Here is a 10982-nt window from a genome sequence, read left to right as displayed (position 1 = left end):
CATGCAGCTGGGGACAGCATCTGCAATCTGAACCTGGAGAGCCTGTGGGCCCTGTGGCTTGTCATCATAATGGCTAACGTTTATAGTGTTTAGCCGTGCCAAGCACTGAGTAAGCGCTTCACATGCGTCGTTTTATTTGTTTCAACAACACTTTGATGTGGGCAAGGCTATTCGCATTTTAAAGGAGAAACATCCTCAAAGATATTAAATATCTTGGCCAAAATGTTAGGCACAGCACTTTCCAGGCAGACTAGGGATGTTTTTAAACAAAAACTAGAACATGAATGTGCCTAGCAACATTATTCATAATAGCCCAAAAGTGGAAACAACCTAAATATTTATCAGTGATTGAATAGATAAGCAAATGTGGTCTATTCATACAATGGAATATTACTCTTTTAAAAAAGGATGAAGTAAAAGATACATGTTACAACAGGGGTGAACCTTGAAAACATTATGCTTAGTACAACCAGAAGATCACATATATGGTTCCATTTATATGAAATATCCAGAGTTGGTGAGTCTAAAGAGCTAGAAAGTAGCTTAGGGGTTGCTTAGCATTGGGGAGAATTTGGGGGTGATTGCTAAAAGGTATGGGCTTTCTTTTTGGTGTGATGAGAATGTAGTGGAATTAGATAGTAGTGATGGTTCCACGACATTGTCAATAGACTAGGAAACACTGAATTGTACACTTTAAAATATTTAAAATGGTGGGTTTTATGGTCTGTGAATTTGTCTCAAAGGAAACTTTGATCTTATGGGAAACTCATCTGCAGTTTTTTCATATGCAAAATGCTACTTCTTGGATAAGAGTTATAAGATTTAATGAGATTAACATGTTGATGGGCACATAATTGAAATAGATTGTACCCTGTCTACGGCCATGCCACCCTGAACACGCCTGATCCCATATGATTTCGGAAGCTAAGCAGAGTCGGGCCTGGTTAGTACTTAGATGGGAGACCACCTGGGAAGACCCGGTGCTAAAAAAAAAAAAGATTGTACCCTTAAAAATAAATACAATGGAAACAAAGCAAGATGATTAAATTCTAGCCAGATACTTTTCCCTGCAAAGGGCTCTTAGTAGGCTCTATATGTAAGGCTCATTTTCTATTCTTTGAAGGGACAAATTTTGGAGCATTAGGGACAAACTAGCACTAATTGAGACTTTGACAAAGAGAGAAAAGATTCTCTCTGTCTGAATTAGTGTTATTTAATGCATACTTTATACTATTTAAAATTATCTCTATAAACAGATCTCACACTTGGGGAAACATTGCGCTCTAAAGACACATTATCTACCAGTAGTATCATGTTGAGTCTGTTATTTAACCCATTTCCCGTTTAGAAAAAAAAAAATGCAGCTTGCTGCCAGTGTTAATTTAATTTTACACAAACATCCTCTTTGAAGCTGAAGCAAATCTGACTGGTTTTCAATGTGAAGATAAAATCTAAAAACTGTTCTTGGAGTTATTTTTAAATAGAACTTGTTTCTAATCCTAATGAAACAAAAATGTAGACGTAAATCGGATTCATCAAATGAATCTTCAGCTAACAAGTGTTCAAGAACGATGTTAAACATCAATGTATAGGAATGCTATGTTTTCTAGGATTTGACATTTTCAGCGATTGGAAATTACTGTATTTTGTAAGTGGAAATGCCACTACTAAAACCAGAATGCTATAAATAGAATGATATCATTTGTTCCCAAAGACTATCGATATGCTAGAGCAAATGGGAAAATAATAATGAAAGTGAGATATTTTGTGGCAAACTTTGAGGATAAGGTTAAGACTGTAATCTGTAAGTCATCTTGAGGTAAACGCTGCAGCCACAAGTGCTGCCAGCGAGTATTCTCGGGGCAAACGGGAAATGAGTTAACAGAATTTATTGATCATCTATTATGTGTCAGGCACTCTTAGGCATTGGGGATACAGCAGTGAAAAAAAAAGCCCCAAAGTCCCTGACTTCCTGTTATAGAGCTTATATTCTAGTGGAAAAGACAGACTAGAGAAAAAATACATGTAACATGCTTATGATGATCAATATTACAGAGAAAAACTAAGCAAGGTCAGGGGGTGGGGAATGGTAAAGAGATGAGGGAGAAATGCCTTTTTTATATCAGGTTGTTGGGAAAGACTTCATTGATAAGGTGACAAAGGAGAACCTGAAAGAAATGAGAAAGCAACCCATTGGATACCTAGGAGAAGAGCATTCCAAGTAGAGAGTAGGAACATGCTCAACAGGGTCTAGGAAGAGCCAGGAGTCTAGGAAGGAGCGAATGAGGGGGAGAGAGGTCAAAGATAAAATGGGGTGGGTACATCATATCGGTCAATGTTTTACAAGTTATCACCATGACTTACTTTTAAAAAGGATCACTCAGGGTACTATATGGAGAATGGTAGTGGGGAGGAATGGAAGCAGTTATCAGCCTATTTCAGTGGTCCGAGTAAAAGATGATGATGGCTCAAACTAGGATAATAGGGATTAGTGTAGTGAGAATTGTCATATTCTGGTGTATTTTGAAGGATGACCTGTCATCAGTGGTGGGTTGGATGTAAGTCTGAAAAGAAGGTAAAGAACTGGGAGTTTGAGAATCAGACCTGGCAGATTTGCTAGTCTAGAGTGCTCTTCTGCTGGGAAATGCATGCTCAAGAACTCAGGCTAAAATGCTACAAAGTAAAAATGGACACTGCTCTTCAGAATTCTAGTTCTGGTTTATTGTAGAGTAATAGTATGTTAGCTTACATTAGAAAAACCTCAATGATCTACTGTGAAAATACTGACTAAAGTGGATCCTTGCTCAAAAATGCCAATTTTGGGTAAGTCACATACATGTGAAAATTGAAGCCTCTAATTTCTAACTGGCTATAGTGTTACATTAAACTAAAGTGACCTCTACGTAAACAAACAAAAGATCGAATTTGATAATTCCTATCAGATATAGTGACACAAATTAGGAACTCAGTGGTAGTTGTTCCTATGAACTCAGATATCTATTTTAACATAATAACTGTCTTTTCCTATTCTTAAGGATAAAACAAAGTCTTGGTTAGAAAGTCCAACAGTACAGTCATTCCTCAGCTCTATAAGGACTGTTGACACTTCTGCCTCTAGTTCACAGATGATTTCCTCCGTGTCTGTAAATAACATGCTTGTAGTGCTATTTCTTGCTTTTTCAATTTTAGGGATTATCTACAGACTCTTTTATGATACTTGAGATTTAGCCTACTAACATCCCCACCGTCCTGTTTCTCCTCTTCTCCCGTTAAAGTTATGACCCAGTATAGATTGTTCCTCTTTGTTAAATTTACATGAGTAAATTTAAGTGATATATTAAACATTCCATCAGCACTGAACAGCATTTCTTGTGAGGGTTTTATCAACACTTCTGACCTTTTCTCAACCTCGCCTCCCTTCTTTGTACCTCCCAATCCATTTTGTTAAAAAAGCGTTCTGCTTGGCAGGTTGGATTCTTGTGGGGATGTAATTGAAAGAAAGGATGCCCCTACACCTGCTTCTCAAGAAGCTACTGAAATTCCATCTCTCCAGGAAAGCTTTTTGGGACCTCATTGGGAAATGAGAGCTGTGTCTACAATCCTATTAACGAAATGATAGCCCACAAGTCCATGAACTCTTAACTCAATGGATCTTTGGCCTATTGGGTGTTAACAGCTAGAGGGGAGAATAATCAGCTTTGGCAGTGCCCTAAACAAGCTGAGGTTTATTTACTTTTCCCATGCCCTTTCAAGCCAAAGTCTATAAAACTGCTTTAGTAATAAAACTCCTGTGAGAGCTCTCCAATAGAATTAATAACATCACAATGAATTTTCAAGAGAATGTACCTGAGATTTATTGTTCACTTCGAACTTCATATGGATAAGTAAGTTGATTTAAAAGCAACTCATTTGTTTTGAAAGGAACTGTATGTATCTTGACGGTTATTGATAGGTGATGAGCTGGGGAACGAAACACCCCTGCCACCTAGTGGTTACTCATTCTGAAACACTGCAAAGCACTGTTGTATCTTTCAAAGCACAACAGAAAAGGAACAGTACAGGAAATATCCTGGCAATGTCCTGAATCCCGGAAACTTCTGTTCCCTCCTCCCATGTTAGAAAGAGATGGTAATGAACTTTTTTTAAATAGTCAAAGACAAAACAAGGTATTAGTGGATTAGCTTCTGAGAGCTGTTCTCCCTTTGTGAAATCAGAATTAACAGAGCACTGACCAAGGGAGAATATTGTAGGTGAACATGGACAGCTACCAGATCTCTAGTATGAAGTAGCGATTCTAGAAGGAAGCAAGAAGTACAACAAATGAGCAGAGAGGGACCACAGTGAGGCAGGACCCTCAGTGGTCAGTATAGCAGCAGCATGGGTCCAGAAGCAAAGCAGAATCAATAAGGCCAGCAGGGACAGTGATGATCAAATCACATCGATTCAGGATCATTGGTCAGCAACAACTCTGGAGACCGTGGTCATGGGACTGCAGTACTGCTTGATTCAGGGTAAACTAATCAGGACACTCGGGGAACAACAAAAGTAATTAACATTTATGGAACACATCTGGGCAGTGCATTACATGCATTATAATAGTCCTGTGGGGTAAATATTATCAGCCATTTTCTACAGATGATGAACTTGAGGCTAACTAGTCCAAAGTCACAGAGCTAATGAGACTTAGAGCCAAGATTTGAACCCAGGTGGTTTGACCAGAGGGTCTGAGCCCTTAACTCATATAATTTCCTGCTTCTCTCAGGGAGAGAGAGCATGAGGTTCAACTATTCTAAATCTACTGACCCTCATATTGAGGGATGGTTGTGAAGTGGAATTCTATGGTGGTTAAGGTCTGGTCCTAGGTCTGCCACCTACTTGCAAGAGGATATTTAACCTTTTAGGAACTACTTTTTCCTAGTTGTAAAACAGGAACAAAATGGCGACTACTTAGTAAGTTGCTGTGAAGATTTATTGAGATAATGTATAATATCTGACATATGGCAAATGAGTCAGATTGCCTACAAAGATGGTTGCCAACAATTCTCATCATCGTTAAGTACCACTCCTCCCAACAAGGGTTAGAATCTATTTCCCTTCCCCTAGAATTTGAGCTAGGCTTATGATTTGCTTTGACAATTCAGTAATGTGGCGGATATTTTGTTGGCTAGTACCAAGCGTGGGTCTTAAGAGGCATGGCGGCTTCCATTTTTGCTCTCTTGGACTAAGTACCACTATGTAAGGAAGCCCAGCCTATAGTCTTATATGGTAAGAGACCACATGGAGAGAGATGCATCAGGGAGCCAGTGTCACAGCTGAGCCCACCGTCTGAATGCAGCTCTATAAGTGAGTCTAGCAAGACTAAAACTACCCACGGTATCACAAGAAATAATAAATCATTATTGTTAAAAATACTAAGTTTTGAGATAGTTTGTTATGCAGCAGAAAGCAAGTCCTTAGTAAATGGTATCTATTAGTATTATTGTTGGTACAGGTGAGGGATTCAGCTAAATATCTGATACATCTCATGTCACTGATTTTTTCCCCCTTTCACTGGAATAGGTGGAGAAACAAGGCTTATATGTGCAGATGAACATTGCTTATTACAAATATGTATTTTCATTAAAACAGCATATTGCTGTATATCTTACTCAGAAAGATTTGTTAGCATTTCTAATTGCCATATACATTTTAAATAACATAGAAGCATATTTCTTTAAACATTTACAATTCAGACTTTTCAGTAAATCTGTCATGATGGGACCTTCCAAAGCCTTTATGTTGAAAGATTTGAGGCATCAACAGAGATTTACTTTTTAATCTAGCATCTCAAAGCCCCGAGAATGATAATTTAACCTTCATCTCCTTTATATCCTCTTTCCTAAATCCTTCCTTTTTCTGTATACATATCCCTTCCCTTCTCACCATGCCTCTCCTATCTCTTTTCTTTACCATGATGATTAAATAAGATCTTCCCTAATGAAATGTAAGCTCCAGGAAGACAGTGCTTCATCTATTTTGTTCTTTATGGAAAATTCTTTGCTTAGAACAATGCCTGGCATACAGAAGGTGTGCAATGAATGTGTGTTGAATGAATTAAATAATGCATGTAAAAGCACTTAGAAGAGTGTCTGGCATATAGTAGATGATGCTCAATAAATAACGTATGATAGTTCAGTACTGTGACAAATGAGATCATTCACATTTATCTTTAAAATGTTTTATTTCATTTAGTCTTTCTCTCTTTTCTTTCCAGTCTTTGTCCTTTTCTTTTCTTTCTTTTTCTGTCTGTACATCTTCTCTCCTACCCTTACTTGTGGCCTGTCAGGGAACCTCACAGATATTGTTTTGCCTTACCTCAGAGGATGTGCAGAAAAAGATTCTGGAACTTCATCTTGGATTAAATGTAATTATCTGTGATCTACAGCTGACTTAGGACTTCACATAAAATTCCGCTGTTTAGGCAAGTCCAATTCTGGTGCTACTGAATATTTTAATGATGGCCTAGATTATGGAAAACAGCAAGCTTATTAAATTATAGCCTAATAAATGCCTGACTGTATATTTCTGAGCATGTGGGTGTTTTTAGTGCCTTTTGGTGAGTAACTGTGCTACTCTTGACAGTAGAAATGTGAGCAAAACCAAGTAGAACTGATTTAGCCAATTTTCTCTCCCTCTTTTTTCTCTAAGGGAATGGAAATGTACTACCATGCAGTGGACCATTTCTTTCTCAGGCTGGTAAATCCCCATTGAAATGCAAACTGAACTGGTAGAAATCAGATTCCCAAATCCTCTCATAAGCTGTTTGTCAAGGTAAATCCCCTCCCCTACATTTTAAAATCATGACTTCCCAGGGCTAGATGGGAAAATAAGGAGCTTTGGACCTATCACTAGAACCAGTTATTCAGTTGTCTCAATTTCCTGGGTTAGTCACTCATGTAGGAAGATTTCTTTCCTCTTTCCTGGTAGTCTTTCAGATTCAAATCAGGAGTTTCATGAATCTGTAGGCCAGTGGCTGGGTAGGTTGGGCTGAGTACAAAACAGTATTGATTCAGTTCTCAGCACTGCCTTGTTTATGTTTCAATTAGGCTAATAGGTAGCTCAGACCTCTTAGCCCTGCTAATGTTTAATCAAGTCCTGTTATATAGTCATATAACATATATTCCTGCATATATTCTTCCATCACATAAGACCAGTGTTTTAAAAACCAATTAGTATTTTATGTGCAGATGAACCTGTGAACCTCCTGTCAAAATTGTTTTTTAGCCACTCTATTTTTCTCCCTTCCTTCAAATATCTGATCATCTTATAAGCAATAATTTACCAGTCTTCTTTACTAGTTAACCAGCCTAGTAAAGCAACCTAGACTAAAGTAGGAGGATTTTGAGGTATTCGGACCATCAATTTTCAAACATGTTAACTTAATTGGCGCAAAGGACACCACAGTACACCTAATATACCCCATTTGTTCCATTTCTGGTGGCAAGAGAATTTGATGATAAAGACTTAGGAACAAAATAGGAACCTAGAATGGCAGCATAATAATGTTTATGCATGAACAATATAATCAAAAACAAACACATTTTATTTGTGAAGTAACATATACCAGAAGGGGTGAATTTGAAACTTAAGACACTGAAGTCCTGAGGAAATAAAAAAAGCATCCTTCTTGAAAACTGTGGAAATTCTAGAAATGTATGTTGTCACACATGCAGTAGGAAATTTGCATAATTGCCAAACTTTCTGTGGCAACCAAAGTTTTCAATAATTGTCTATGCTGTACTTTTTTTTTGGTGAACATGAAATTTTAATCACTCTTAATAATTAATGAGGAAGCTATTAAATACTTAGTCATGTAAAAATGAAAGTCCCTGGCCTTGCATGGCATTCTCTCTAAGAATTGAAGAGAGAACTTGCATATTTTGATCTTTTCATGGTTCATTAGGAAGACTAATGGGCCACAACTAAACTTGGAAACATGCTGGCCTAAATGACTGTGATAGTCTTATTCCTGAGCCTTTTCTGCTCTTGTGTTCTTGAACCTGCAACTTTCTTCTAACTTGCTGATTTCTACATTAAAATGATCACTCTACTGGCAGAAGTATAACGAATGGATAAAACCTTTCCAGGGAGTATTTGGCAACAGGTTCAAAGTCTTAAATGTGTATCCCTGTTGACCCGGCAGTTCCATTCCTAAAGAAATAATTGTGAATATTAACAAAGATGCATGTATAAAGGTGTTTATTGCAGCATATTTAAAAAATATTTTTTATGTTAGAAAATTGTTCACAACATTAATTTTTAAAAGTAGGGCATATAAAATATAATCTTTTTTTTTATCTAAAGATGTATATCCATGGAAAATGGCTGGAGGTATATATTATACAATATTAATATTGATTTTTTTGTAGTATTTTCTCAAACGTCTACAATAAACATGTATTCTGTAATAAGAAAAGAAAATATTTAAATATACTTGAAACAAAAACATCACGTTGGTAGCAGTGATTAGAAGAAATACAAATGAGGGAGATTGGATGATAGGTTATTGCAGTAGTTCAGGTAAAAGACTAAATGACTAAGAACCAACGATATGGCAATGTGGATAGAGAAGGAAAAGCTGGTCGAAGACATATTCAGTAATCCTGTGAGAGCTATAAACATATATCTCAGCTTCAAGTAAGTAGTAAAAGTGGTCTTTGAAAAGAGCCAACATGATTCATTTATATCCTAATGGTACCTTTAAATATGCATTTAAAGAAACTCAGAGCCAACTCTGGTAATCAGGTTTACCTTTTCTGGCTGAATGTTCAGCAAAGTTAGTAGATGCCCAGTTGACCAAGAAAGGGAATGTAAAAGGTGGACTAGAGTGTGGAGGGAGGGAATAAATTCAATTTTGGACATGTGGAGTTTGAGGAGTTTGCGGGACATGTACTAAGCTGTGGGCTGAGTCTGAAGCTCAGATGTGGTCAGAGATGTAGACATAGAGAGCATCAGTATATGAATGATTGTTAAAACTGGGTGGTGGTTAAGGTTGCCTGGAGAGTGAGTATACAATGAGAAAAGGACTGAGAAGGGAACCCAGAGGAAGCATAACAGTTCAGGGCAGGACAAGGAGAAGGTGGCCACTGAGAATTTTGAGGAGTGATAAGCTAGGCTAGCCTTAATAATAGGCGAATCCAAGTTTAAAACCTGACAAGATTGCTTTCATTTTAGCTTACTACCAGATTTGCAAGCAAGCACTGCAGTTGGCACAGGAAATGAGAATGAAAGTGAATGAGTAGACTCTGGAGTTTCTTCTGCTCCTCATGGGCATGTGACCAAAGTTCAGAGGTCAGTGCAGTCCCTCTCAAGTCTTATCTGCCACTCACTGCCCTTCGGGCTGGGGGAGGGGCCAGCTGTTCTCATGGCAATTCCTTGCTGTGTTCTCTCTTCCTACTGCCTCTCCACCTGCATTAGGCTCAGCCATGGCATACCAAAAATGGCTAGAGAGATTCAGAGGGACAAGGAAGTTAAGCGGGGAGAGAATTTCAAGGAAGTAATTGTCAATATCAGATTCCAGAGAAGTCAGATCATTTAAGTGCTAAAGAGTTCCCACTACATTTGTCAATTTTGAGGTTCTTTGCAACCATACACATAGGGTATCACCAAGCTCAGATTCCCATGAAAGTCATTTTTGATCTCATGAAATATAATAAAAGTATTTATTTTAGCTATGGTATTTTCTTACGGCAGCATGAGCTGACTAAGACATACACCCTGCCAGACTCCTTCATTCATGGTAATTTTCTCTTAGTGGCCCTAATGCCTCTCCTAACGCAAGCCTTTTTAAGCAATTCCCCTGTCCATTATACAAGGTTGTATATCCTAGTTGTGGGCTGTATTCAACATCTCTTCCATAGGGCTCTTGTGTTCCCATACACATCAAGGGATGTGGCTGGATACCAGTTTCATTGTCTTTGAACTTTTCCAACAGGTGAAAAGACTATTGGATGTTGGTCTTCCAAGAGCACTTCTAGATGACTCAGGTCTATCAGGGTTGTTTCCGACTCACAGAATGCTCAGTTACCCTTAAGTGGCAAAGTAGAAGAGACACATTAAGGAGGGGGGAAGTATGAGTGTTTAGAACAGAATTGTAATTACTGGGTTTTATAAACAAGGTATATGTCAGAGTCAACAATGCTTAGACTCTTCTGTAGGGATAAGGCAGCTCCAATCTTGTGTCTTTTGGGGTAGCCTCATTGGGGCCCCAAACCAAAGCATCATAAATATCCATATCTTTTTACATCTGTCACTGTTTATTATTTGGTTTTCCATGTGACCAGAAAGAGTCAGAGGCAAACTAAGCATGAAAGCAGTATCACACTGGGAAAATATCACCTGAAAGTGCTGAGCGAATGTTCCTGGTATATTTGTGAGTAACCCTTTATTTCCCATCAGCACATTTGGTTCCTGAACTGCTTGTGCCTCACTGCCCTGTTCAGTGCATTTTCATTGTTTCCTCATACCAAGACCTTAGATTCATTTATATAATGCAAACTGATGACCATGGTGAGATTGTCCCTTCCTCTGGTGATAATGATCTTGTCACACCAGGTTGCCATTTCATTGGAGCATGAAGAAAATTATGCTGATTGAGACTGAGCTGGACTGAAACAAGGATTTTACTAAAAGTCTCTTAATCTTCCTGCATAACGCCACACAGGGTGCTTAAAACTGGGAGTTATCTGAATGCCCTGCCTTCTTAGAGTTAATCTGTAACGGAAGTTGCTAATGGGCAGCCCCTGGGTCAGATGTATTTTGTTTGTTCTACCCCAGGTTTGGAATTGTTGCTGGAAATGTTCTTGTCTTACTCTACCAGAAAGAATTCAAGAGTAAGGCGAATGGCTGTAGAGCGTGGAGGGGTCCAGTGACTGGGTTCTTGTTTTATTACACAAGAAAGAATTCAAAGGCAAGGCAAACAGCAAGCAAGAAAGCGCAAAGTT

At 38.2% G+C, this 10982-nt stretch overlaps 1 pseudogene; it reads left to right on the top strand.

Moving 5' to 3' along the window:
- Positions 1-873: 873 nt before the first annotated feature.
- LOC120622387 (uncharacterized) lies at positions 874-992 on the top strand (annotated as a pseudogene).
- The last annotated feature ends 9990 nt before the right edge of the window (positions 993-10982 follow it).

The sequence above is a fragment of the Pteropus medius genome, unplaced genomic scaffold, assembly GCF_902729225.1.
Source record: "Pteropus medius unplaced genomic scaffold, Ma_sr-lr_union100, whole genome shotgun sequence".
NCBI lineage: Eukaryota > Metazoa > Chordata > Mammalia > Chiroptera > Pteropodidae > Pteropus > Pteropus medius.
Note: the sequence above shows the minus strand (reverse complement) of the source record. Positions and strands in the feature narration are given on the sequence as shown.